General features: G+C 47.5%; 1 protein-coding gene across 2 annotated transcripts in view; it reads left to right on the top strand.

The window, feature by feature from the left end:
• The window catches only part of BCO1 (beta-carotene oxygenase 1), a 296,080-nt gene that overhangs the window by 128,905 nt on the left and 154,162 nt on the right, over window positions 1-13,013 (top strand). The window lies entirely within an intron of this gene.

Here is a 13,013-nt window from a genome sequence, read left to right as displayed (position 1 = left end):
ACACATACTGGCCCTCATCACGAGTTGGGCAGTATACCGCCCAACTATATTTGCGCTATCAGCCGACCGTCCGGTGCTATTAGCGCCGGAACAAGGGTTGGGCGGTAATGGCTATTCCCCCTTCCCCATTGGGTTCATTGACATTATACTATCACTGTAGAGAGAGAATTGCGTTGGTCCCATTACGGATGGAGCGTCTGTTCTTCAGCTGCTGCCCTCCTCACAGCGAGGCCAGATCCTCCCAGCAGCAGGCCCTGCGTGGCAGGGTCTCCATTCTCCAGGGATCGGGCACAACTCATACGTGGTCAATTTATCGCGGCCGTTTCCATGTATTTGTTGTGGCATGTTTATGGGGGCATGCACCCCATACCCACTTCTATACGACCCCACTCCTTCCAGAACCTACAACATAAAAAAAAGTATACCCTAAACTGGAACCTCCGGAAAGATTCTGTGAACAAATGCAGCAAAACAGCCATAATAAGATGGCCCCTATGAGACGGGCTGCTACCATTCACCGGATGTGCTTTGCTCCGGCGCTTTATTTATGGAGCGAGATACGCTGTCGAGGCCCCAGTCCATGACGGATTTGGGTTGTTTGACCGAAGTAAAAAGATTTGCAGCGGAATTCACTGTAGTCAATTTCACAGCAAATCGGTTTTTACTTCGGCAAAACAAATCAGATTTTGCTGTACACCAAGCCCACCCCATTCCCCTACTTACCTTTTTGTTCCCCGCCGCCGCTTCTGCTCCCCTGTGACATCAGATCTATCCCTGTAACGTGGGTCGGATCTGAGGTCACAGGGTGTCTTTTTCTTTTGTTTTCATTTTATTTCTTTTTGGGTCAGTTGCTTCTACTGTCAAGGAAAGCGGGGGACACCCATGCACCCCCCAAAGCCCAAAAATACAAACATGTGGATGGGGGACACCCCCGCTCCACATGTTTGGTATTTTGGCACTTTGAAATTCTTTTACTGTACAAAGTCGGTCAAATCTTTTCGGGTGTTTTCGGTCCATGACAGTGGGGGATGACACATTGCACTCCATGTAATACCACCATCACAGGGGGAGGAATCAGCCCAAGTGGAGTGACGCTTCAGCCCAAAAGGTCATGCTCCTCAAAATCCATTTTTAAAAGATGTCTTTCTCATGGAGCTTAAACCCTACAGTACTCTTGAGAACTATTTATGCAGCCTATTTTTGTGTGTAGCAATGGTATTGAGAATTAGAATACTGCTACTCAGCTCAGTCTCCTCAGCAGCTTAGCAAGTGAATTTGCATTGATCAGTACATGCAAAAACGATCTGAAAAAGTATTATCAGAACACTTGCACATGCTCACTGTGTTTGTATGTGTGTCTGCGTGGGATTGCAGAGGACTGTGTGCATATGTTTTCAGACACACCCCACCACTGACGTTTGAACATTTTGAAAATAGCACAGACATGCCCACAGGATGTGTTTGTTGTGATTGATACAGTACTTCTAACCAAAATGTATACAAATTGCTTTTCTATATTGTTAGAAATGCTTGCCTATGTAGGAGAAATGAGCTGGGTAAATCCCCAATTAAAATGGCGGAATTGACTGGCATTGAACTTAGTTATCCAGTGTTACTCCTCACAATGGCACCATCCAAAAGACAAGCACAGAGCTATCAGAAAACAAACCCTGCCTACATTTTGGTCTCATGTATGGCCCTCATTAGAGTATTCCGGAAAAACAGTGGTAATTCCTGCGTGCCAGTAGTACTGTTACCAGCAAACCGATCTCTGGAATTACCAGGATACTACATGCTTTTCCCATCGCCGGAAATGGTACTACCATTATGCTGGAATTGTTAGCAAATATCAAATTTTGCTGGTGATTCCGGCAGAAATGTGCCAGAAGCAACGATAGCGGCACCCAGACTGCTGGAATCACTAGTGCCGATAATTCAAAAGTTGGAATTTCCAGCGCCAGAATTACCGACACCGAAAAAAGAGTCGTAGAAGGAATGGGAACCTCTTTGGCAGCCATTTTGAAAACAGAATCCACTTAAAATCAGCCACCTCCTGCTGCCATCACCCCTTCCAACACAGCAGATATGCCAGGGAGTGGCAAATCAATAGTGCCGCCTAAGCTCACTGCATTCACAGATAATGTCATGGAAAATGCAGAGTAACTCTTTGGGGCTGGCAATCGGAGGACCAGTCAGAGGAGGAAGTCGGCCATCTGGTCGGAGGTGGCCGACAAGGTGACTGCAGTGGGGCCCGTCCAGTGCACACCACGTGACTGCCACAAGCGGTGGGATGACCTGCGCTCCAGTTCAGGAACATCCTGGCCACCCATCTGAGGGAATCTTCTGCCACAGGAGGAGGGGCAGTGGCACCCCGACCCTGATGCCTTGGGAGGAGACGTACAAGTCCATCCTGCACATGGTGGGAGTCAAGGGCAGCAGCGGCTGGAGCCGGGACCCAAGGCGATGGAGCTAAGTACAAAAAACCCCATGTAAATGTCAATTTCTCATCCAAACGAATGAATCACCAGGCAGAGAAACTCTAAATGGGCAAGGGAACAGGTCCAACACATGTCAGTCACAGGAAATGGGTCAATCTCACACACACACATGCAAGTGGTAGCGGGCAGACTTTGCAAAGCACAAGCACTGTAGACAAAATGCACTTCTCCACACATGGACACATGATGATCGCCCATGTGCGCCAAGGGAAAACAGGACAGGAATCATAAGCCCCCCCCCACACACAACAACAAACCACCATGGTAGACCAACAGTCCCACCACCCACATGTTGAAGAACACATCAGAGCAAACCGATCAACCAAACAACATGACTAGAGAAGGACACACACAATGTAGCATGAGTGTAATGCACTCACTGAAGACTAACAGTATGCTAATCTCACCACAACAGGCACATCCTCTGACAGTGACACAGCTGTGTTAGAGAGATGTATCATTTGTATGCTTCACCCCCCTCTCGACTTCCGGACCTTTTTCTTTAAACCTGAAAGAGTGGAGCCTTTTTCCACGCATTCATTCTTGTGGGCTCTGTCTTTTGGAACTCTTTTCTTTGTATTTTACCTATACTATGGAGTCTATTTTCTCCATGCCTCTTAAAGGCATCTGTATTTTACTATTGCAGCACACAGCTCCTTATGAGCAGTGTTGCTGGCGACCCTAGGAGTCCTTCTTTAAGATAATTTCCATATCCTAGAGTAACTACAGTTCTTAAGGATAGAAGAATCTCTCCTAAAACATTATAGTCTGAGAGATTGGCATACACCACCTTATGTGGAATGTCAAAGGGATACCAAGTATCCCCCTTCTCTCTCCTCCTGTGACTTTTTAGTCAAATAGACATTCTCCTAGTTATGGCTGGTGGCAGAGGACGTGTTCTACTAACTATTGTGTGATTTTTCTACCACAGTCCATAGCCCCAGTAGTGCACAATAGGGGCACCCAAGTACCAACTTGGGGCCTCCCTTCTTTTTTCACCATTTCTAGCATGGTTATTCTTTGTTAGCCCTTCTTCTACCATTCTGGGGGGAGGAGGCCTGTGTGTGTGTTGTGCCTTTGGTGGGAACCCTTGACCCGGCCTAGACTCCAGAGTGTCTGGGCAGGCAGGAAGTGGGGGAGGAGTTTTCCACCCCCGTCCTTTTTCTGCCAGAGTTCGTGAATAGAACCAGCTCCCACTGGGGGTAGCCACATAACCCTTTCTGTAAATTGCTGAGAGAGATTGCAGAGGAGTGTGTGCTGGAACTGTATGAAACGGGAGACTCCTGGAGTGAAAAGCAAGTCGACCACTGGAAGCTGAAGTAACCAAAGAAGAAGATGGCCAGAGACGCATGCAGACCCTTTGCAAGACCACAAACCGGCCCCTGCTCCCCTGACCCTGTTTTCGGTGCAATAGAGGAACTCCGAGGAGGAATGACTCCTTCCCTTGCCTTTGACTGGTGGAAACAACCAGTTCCCAGACGAACTTTGATTTGAGCCATCTCCCGAGGTCCTGTGAGTTTCTAGAGCTGCAGAACCCCAATACCAGGAAACTTGCTGCCCATTTCGAGTGTATCGGTGTGGAAAGGCCGAATCTGTCCAAATCTTTGCTGAGCCCTCAAGGACGCTCCAGAGATCCGATCCAACTCGCCCAGACCCCCTCATCAGAATGCAGAACTACAGGACGCGAAGAAGATTGACCAGGCGAATTGCGTCCTTTGTTGGTGCTGCAGAAAAGGCGCCAAACCTACAGAGTGACCGAAGAAGTTGATGAAAGCCGTGCCAGAGGTCCTCCCTCAAGACTGCTGCTGAGAGATCCCATCCATTGTCCTGCCTTTCGTTATTAGACCAAGGAATACGCAGGTCAGGTCCAGAGCTGCAACATCGTGGAGCATCCACTACAAATGTTTTCTTCAAACTTAAGATACTGAATATCACTCCAGAGCAATGGAGTGCACATAGAGGTGTCCAGGGCAACCGCCTCTTACCTCGGACTCAAGCCGCTGCTTGTGTCCCTTTAGCGAGTCCTTTAGCAGGATCTCCAACATTGGTTAAATCTTCTTTCCTATAGACTAGAAAGTATCCACAGGAACTTTGGACTTCGGTTGCTTTTCAAGAGTTTAAGCCTCTCCAAACTACCTTTTAGCTAGGGTTGCGTTTTTGGACTTTAAAGACTTGCTTTGCAGGGAAACTGCCTCTAGAACCCAAAGTTCTGCTATGATAAAACGAACCAACTGTTTCCTTCCCAAAAATCACTATCTTGTATGTGTATGCAGACTAACTACAAGTGGCGTATTACTTTGAGGGTGCGTGTTATTACAGATAGAACTGTCAAACTACTGTAATAATTGTAAGCGTTCAGCAACTACCAACTAAGAAATGGGCCTTTGAAAGTATTGAAAAGTATACCTATGTGTGTTGGTTTATCGTACCAAGTATTTAGGAGTGACTCTTGTTTAAATATAAAAAATCTATATTTTAATATAAATGTATGTGTAAGTGTTTCTTTGAAGTGCATTTCTAGCTGGTTTCAGTGTACTTACCTACAGTGCATATCGTCCTCTTAAAATAAGCCTGACTGCTCTGCCACTCTATCAAGGTATCTAAATAGTGGATACTGATACTAAGAGTTGGGGATCTACAAACCATTGGGATAGCTTATGAAAGTCTTACCTCCAAGTGGGACTTTAGGAAAACTCCCCTAACAGGCTGATAAGTCATCTGACCGGGCACGGGCAGGCGGGAAGGCCGCATCAGCACCTTCGGCAGCGCAAGCACCACCACCTCCCCCTCCTGCAGCCCAACCACCACCTGTCGTGAGTGCTGAAGAGCCGGCCCAACAACCACCACCTGTCGTGAGAGGTGCACAGCCCGCCAAACCACCCCCACCATCACCTTTCATGAGTGCTGCACAGCCGATCCAGCCACCTCCACCACCACATGTCGTCACGGCTGCGCAACTGGCCTAAGCAACACCACCTGTTGTGACAGCTGCATAGCCGCCACTGCCAGCTGCAGCCAGATCACACCAATCGTCAGTGGTGCCACCATGCCTCCCATGCCCTACACCCCACCAATGCCAGACCAGCCACCGCCCTATCATGGCAAGAACGGCATGGAGGAGGAGGATGAGGAGGACAAGCACACTCCCTACCCAACCCCGTTGTCTGGCCTGGCAAATCTCTGCACAGCCCCAACATCCGTGAAATGGATGTTTGGATCAGTGCCCTAGAGGACCGGCACGGGGCAATGGCTGATATGGTCCAGCAGCAGCTGAATGAGCTGCGGCTCCTGCAGGAGTGCATTCAGGCCAGCAGCCACCTCTGCTGCCATCGTCATACTCGCCCAAAGGGCCCGGGAGAGGAATCAGGGGGTCTCCGCAAAGGCTGAGTCCCCCTCCCACAGCCCGCAGGTCACCTTGGAGCACTTGAGGGCCCAGGGGTCTTACCCGCCCTCAACCATGACCACCCCAAGGAGCTCAAGCAGGGCAGCCTGTGGTGCCGCTCCCAGAAAATATCTACCACTCCTGGGAAATCCAAGGGCCTGGTGGCCTAAAAAAGAACTCCTGCTGTGTCAGTTTTGTGTTTGACACTGGCCCACATTATAAGTTTGCCGGTCTGGTAACAACGGTACCGGTAAGCTTGCTGGTACCGTTGCTACCGAACCAGCAAACTATGAGTTCTGCTGGCGGGTGCCTTCCCGCCTGCCAGGTCTGACCTGGTGGGCGTACCGGCACCCTCGAGCAGAGCATGTCGAATGCACCGGCACCATTCTTAAGGGTGCCGGTGCATACAACCTCCCCATGGGAAGCATTTTTTTCCGGCGCCTGCAAATGGGCAATTACCGGGTCTGGCGGGGCCGTAATGACCCGGTAATTGCCCATTTGCTGGTGCCAGAAAAATGCGCAAATTTGGTGGCAGCCTGCAGGTTCTACCGGCAAGGTTGCTGTCAAACTTGTAATGAGGTCCACTGTAACCTTTGGGTGTTACAGTGTGTAGGGACAGGGTGTGTGGGGAGGGAGAGGGATTTGTGTGAGGACAGGGTTCATGGGGAGCTGGAGGGGAGTGTAGGGACAGGGTGTGTGGGAAGTGGGAGGGGGTGTGTGGTAAGGGGGAGGGTTGTGTGGGGACAGAGTATGTGGGGAGTGGGAGGGAGCCACAGGGAATTGTAATTTCAATATATAATAGTTAACACTTGAAGCAATGAGTGGACATTCCTCTTTTGGTGCACGTGTTTATGGTGTGTGTGTGTGTGTGTGTGTGTGTGTGTGTGTGTGTGTGCATCATATGCAGGTGCAAGGGAAGTGAAGAGTGAAAGGGGTACTCAGAAAAGGTGATCAATACATTCTTGACGAGCCATGCGGCCATCCTTTGCCTATATGCACACGTGCCTGAGCCTGACTGGCGCTGAATCGTCATCATCATCATACTCTGGCAGAGGAATGTCCAGATCTGGGGGCAGGGGTATGTTGCGTCTGACGGAGAGGTTATGCAACATTACACAGGCCAAGACTATTTGCCACACCTTCTCTGGCCTGTACACAAGTGGACTCCCAGACCAGTGTAGGCATCTGAAACCTGCCCTGCCTTCAAGAGTCCGAAGGTACGCTCAATGGTTGCCCTGGACTTCAAATGCACCCTGTTGTAGGCCATTCCCACCTGCATCTGGGGATCCCTCAGAGGGGTCATGAGCCGTGGAAGCAGTGGGTATCCAGAGTCACCTGCAAGGGATAAGAACATAAGGTTTGCCCTATCTTACATTTAGCAGAACTGTGTAAATTTCCCATATATTACACTTAGCCCGTATGTGTCGGTTAGCCACACCATGCATCTGGTCTAATGGTATAGCTGAACCTTATGCTCCCTGTTGCCCCCTGAAATAGGCACTGTGTGAGATATGTATGCTGGGTTTTGCTTCCTGAGACAGATTACAGGGGGTAGGAAATGTATTGCCACTAACCTTACCTCTGCTGCACCACTGACTGCACACACTTCACGACACCCACAATGAGAACAACCCATACACAATCATGTATCAGTACCACATGACAGTTACCAAGCACAAAAGTCCCTAACGCTCAGTGACCGGTTCATCGAAACTGAAGCTGCCAACAGTACATCAGAGCTCTCTTGCTCTTCTCCCTCTCAATCCCACTAACAATATGCCCCAAGACTACTACCATTGCAGACCCGCCAGAGCACAAAGAGACTTTGCAAGTGGCAACAGGGTTACATGTGTGAGTAATGATGCTCGGCAGTGTTGTTGCCTTTGACAGCGGAATCTCAACGGTCAGTCTGTACATGCATGCCCCATGTCTCACCAGGACATACATCTCTTGGCTCTACTGATTCACTTCCTTTGGAGGGGTGGCAGTGTTGCATTCTGGTACCTGTCATGCATGGCATGTGGATGTCCTTTTGGGTTTGTAATGGCCTGGTCATTGACTGCTAAATCATCAGTCATATGCTACTCTGTGTGTGTTGTGGACTGTCAATTGAGGTGTGCACAGGTTGGTCCGGCCTGTGCAGAGTGCTTGCCGGACATGCATTTGTGACACCCCACACCCCATTTGCCTGTGGCACATGCTGCAATGTAGGTGTAAATGTACATGTACTTACCCAACATCCAGGTCCATTGTCCTCCGTGACACACCATGTAAGCCGGCAGGGTGCTGTTCCACAGGACCATTGAGTTGTGGGTTGATCGTGGGAACCAGGTACAGCAGTGTGTAATGGTCAGGTCAGCGTCATAGGGCACCTGGACATTGAGAGAATGGTGCTGCTTCTGGTTCCTGTAGACCTCCTCTGAGCTGTGCGGGGGCACCAGCTCTACGTGCATACAGTCCAATGCTGCCAACACATTGGGCATGCCAGCAATTGCATAGAAGCGGGCATTGGTGGCGTTTAGCTGTGCCTTGCTGGTTGTGAGGGCGATCTGCTGGCCCACATGGCGCAGGAGGGCCTCCAGTACCTGCACCAGCACTCTGGAGATGCCAGAGGCTGTGTTGTGCCATGCAGCTGGCTCACAGATTGCTGCAACGTGCAAGTGACCAGGAAGTGCAGGACTGACACCAGCTTCAACAGCAGTCTTATGGCTGTCCTGATGCCGATCCAGCTCCCAAAGTCATCCTGGATGAGGGTTACGAGTTCATGAATGGTCTCCCTGTCTAGGCTGTACATGGTGTGTATCCTGCTGTCTGTGAGGGCCCAGGGTTTGGCCCTTGTGGAAGAGATCACGGCATACCTCTGCCTTGCCACCTCCATCACCTATATCCCATCCTCATCTTCCTCCTCTTTCTGTCCCTGGCCTCCTGTCGCCACTGTTTCTGCTCCAGTGCCATCTGCTGCAGATCAGCATGCAGAACCTCCAAGTCCCTGGAAACGACAATGAGTGGCAGCATGGTTGTGTTGGGAAGTGTTTTTGGGGTGGGTGTGGCCCTTTAGTAGTATTCATGTGTGCATTGGGTGGATTGTGTGCACCCGTGGCCTTATTTCCTCCACCTGAGTCCATTTACAGCAGTTCTGAAGTGGTGGTGTCTCCGGCATGGATTTGCCGGTAATACCTGCAAATATCTGCCTTTATTACTGTTAGGTCCATGCTTATAATGTGCCGGTGATATCATTGCGCTGGTATTACTGACACATGTTTCCGGCGTTGCTGATTTATATATTGCCTGTGTTACCGGCGCCGGTAATTCCGTGAGAGTTGTTAGAGGCGCCGGTAATTCCGGCAAGTGGGTTCTGTGTAACCCATACTATGCCGGTCCTGTAAAAGTGTGGGTTCACAGCATTACAAACACTTTTAAGGGATACCGGCAAACTTGTAACGAGCCCCGTAGTCATGCATTATTGCTGCATTCATTATCAAATGTAATTAATGTATTTGTGAATGCAGAGTTCCGTCAGATTGCTTGTAACATATTTTTCTGCGTAGAAATCGGTAGCTAATTTTTTTACATCAAATTCCAACACCACATAACCACAATATAAAAATAGTCAATCATGCACATACATTTAGGTAATTAATGATTGAATATAATAAGTACTTTGGTGTCCAAACCCGTGGCTAAGGCTGTCATTACAAAATAGCCACCACTGTTCTGCTAATCTTTCTTTTTTACATCAAATTCCAACACTACATAAACACTATATAAAAATAGTCATACATGCACTTACATTTAGGTAATTAATGATTGAATATAGTAAGTAATTTGTTGTCCAAAACAGTGGCTAAGGCTGTCATTACAAAATAGCCACCACTGTTCTGCTTGTCTTTCACTTCTATATTTGGGAGAAGAACGTGGGAAGCAGCAAAGACAGCAGTTCTTCTGTGAGCCATATGCAGCCGCTCAGATCTCGGCCAATGACACATTGCTTCTCGATGGTGATTACAAATATCAAGGGCAAGAACTGCATTTGTATTTGTTATAGACCAAATCTGTGAAGGGGGTGAGCTGTATGTCATCTCGGTTAGATGCATGCTGGACCCTTTCCAAAGCACATACGTACACATATATCTGACACTTCCTCAACAACGCACACACAAATTATGTTAACAACATCCATACACATAGCCACACTGCAAAACACTGTCAATCCCATTTAATATTACCTGCTGATCATCCTTTTACAAGCAGGAGGACTTACTCCCACCTATATCCTGAACATATATAATTCTCATAGGATGTCCGTGCATTGGGGACAGAGAATGTGCAATGCCTGGCGGGGACAGCTCTTTGACCTTCCATCCCATAGGATAGAATGGCTGTGCCCTAAGGATGTGCGAATCCGTTCATAAGGTGCAATGTTACAAACATTTTTATATTTAGGTGAGTGTTGGAAAAAAGGAGATGAGCACCAGGCCCAGCATGCATTATGTAATTAGTGATTTGTTATGTTGTGTTAGTCTCTCCTGAACAGCACGCTCTGTTGCCAGGGCAGTGGCCTCTTGGCACTAAAGATGCAACTAGGGCAACATAATTTAATCACAGGAAGAGATAGGTATTCATTTTGTTTGAAAGGGTGAGTGCTCTACAGACCTCCCGATCACTTCGGGGAAGGAGTTCCAGAGTTTTACAGCAGAGCAGAAAAAGCACAACCACCATGCCTAGAAAGTCTGAACTTAGGCACAAACAGCAGAGTGTTTTTAGAGGCTCTTGAACTCTGCTCTTTTTTGCTAGGAATCGGTGGTCAGAGAAGATATGATCTGTCTTTTTTTAGCTATGAGCTCACCCTCCAGCATTCTGCAATCATTGAAGCTGATAATGTAGGTCTTTTGGTACACCACAGAAGATACTTTTAAAACAATCCAAGTGTGACAAAAGTAAGACCATCACTTGGGCTTTGGCTTTGTTTGGAAAATTTTGAAAGGGGAATATCCTTTTCAGAAGCTTCAAATTGTAGAAACCTTTCTGAACTAAGCTGGTCACCTGAGGAGCCACAGCTACCTTCTCATCGAAAAGCACCTTTGAGTTCTTTACTGTTATCACTAGCTTGGTGCAAAGGCGCAGATGATCCCGATGCCGAGAGAGTTACAGTCCACATATCTATGTATGTCCCTATCAAAAGACTCTGGGCCTCATTACGACCCGTGTGGAATGGGTTAACGGGTTCCGCTAATAGATGCAGACCCGTTAACACTATTCCGCACGATTACGAGGTCCCCTCGCGGGACTCAGTAAGGACTCCTGGTAAAACCAGGCGTCGTTACCGGGTCCTGAAAGGGGAAGAGGGAGCTAACAACGGGCCGGTCGTAATCGGCCCGTTGTTAGCTAACTCCCTCTCCCATTCCCATTGAGCCCTATGGGGGCTCGAATGGGAATGGGGAAGGTCCGGGTCCGGGTTCCCAGAGGGAGGAATTACCGGGCCCTCCGAACTCGGAATGGCCCCATAATTCCCCATTCAGGGAACTCGGACCCGGTTTTGGTGGCAGCCATGCCGCCAATAGCGGCATGGCTACCGCCAAACCCGTAATGAGGCCCTCTGTCTTAGAAGGATTACATTTCAGGAAATTCTTGCACATCCAGCGGCATAAGTCAAATGTCTGCAAATGCTGCTGAATGTGATGGAGTGCATGGATGTGTTAAGCTGAAAATAGGCTGTGTATCCGCTGCGTAATTTAGCACTTTAATCTTAAAAGGTTGATTCAGAGTGATCAATGGTATGAAATAAATGTTAATCAATAGCATACACAGTCAGTCCTACAGATAAGGGGTTTATCAGCCACTTTTACTCCATGGAAATGTTTGGATCAGTAGTGCACATAGAACCACAGGAAGAAACTACTATTATTGCTTCCTGATGGGAAGAAGTAAGCCTTTATCTTTTATGTGCATGAATAACTAGGTGCAAAGAAAAAACCATTGCAAAAACATTTTCGTTTTCCAGTTAAACATATTTTAACCAGCATATAAAATACTCCCATTGGGAATACTCCCACTTCCAGATCTTATCTGGAGCACGTGATACAGTGTAAAGCCCTGCCGAAACCCGCAATTTAGAGAAACCTCTGCATACTTGAAAGGCTGGATATGAAACACTTGACATCTCTTGAACAGGAATTACTCAAACCAGCCAAGAACTCTCCCTTTCACTCCCAAGTTATTTAGTCCGGAAAGAAAAATTGAGTGGCTTACAGGGTCAAAGGTGACCCATAGTTCCAAAAGGATCAGGGCTCTGAAATTGCCAGCATAAACCACCCATCGTAGGTGATCCAAGATAGTGGTGATAACTGATTCTGTCCCATGAAGGGGACGAAAACCAAATTGTGCATCATTTTATAGTTCTTAAGATTGAGGAAAGTGGTGTAGCTGTTCAACAACTGCAGTCTAGAGGTATTTGGCCATGTAAGAATAAAATTCCGTGGATCAGCAGGATCCGCTTACAGCTTTTTCAAAAGTGGTGAAATGAAGGCAAGTTTAAGCTCCTCTGGTACAATCCCAGTGGACAGTGATAGATTTGGACATGATCTAATGTTGTCTGCCAATGAAGAAATGCGTATTAGATCTTTGAAAGTCTTATGGGGATAAATGCCCACCCTAGATCTTGAAAATGTACTGGCTGAGAGCAATTTCAAAAAGGTCTGTGAAGGGTGGTATATCAAAAGAGGCTAAAATGCCTTTGAAAGTCCAATGTTCCAAGCATACTCAGCATCCAGATCTGTGCTGCTCATATCAGATAATCGTTTAGACAACCTTGTGAATCTTCATTATTTAAGCATGCAGCCCTTTTTTCACGGACATATACATCAAACTTAAAGATCTTTTGTGATAATTATGTTCCCAAAATGCGCTTTGATTTTATGCAAATCAGGCTGAAATTCCCTCTGGTACTATTTGTCTCCTTTCCCCTTTACACGGGTATTTTGTAAGTACAATAGGAGTGCACTAATGATAACCTTCTATCAGAAAAGGATTTATATTTGTTTTCTAGATTTTGAAAAGGTGCTTTGCTCTGTAAGACAAGATTAACATTCTTTTGACTAAAATATATACTGGAAGTGATATCACACCTGATAATG

The sequence above is a fragment of the Ambystoma mexicanum genome, chromosome 1p (assembly GCF_040938575.1).
Source record: "Ambystoma mexicanum isolate Mex_15411 chromosome 1p, UKY_AmexF1_1, whole genome shotgun sequence".
Lineage (NCBI taxonomy): Eukaryota > Metazoa > Chordata > Amphibia > Caudata > Ambystomatidae > Ambystoma > Ambystoma mexicanum.
Note: the sequence above shows the minus strand (reverse complement) of the source record. Positions and strands in the feature narration are given on the sequence as shown.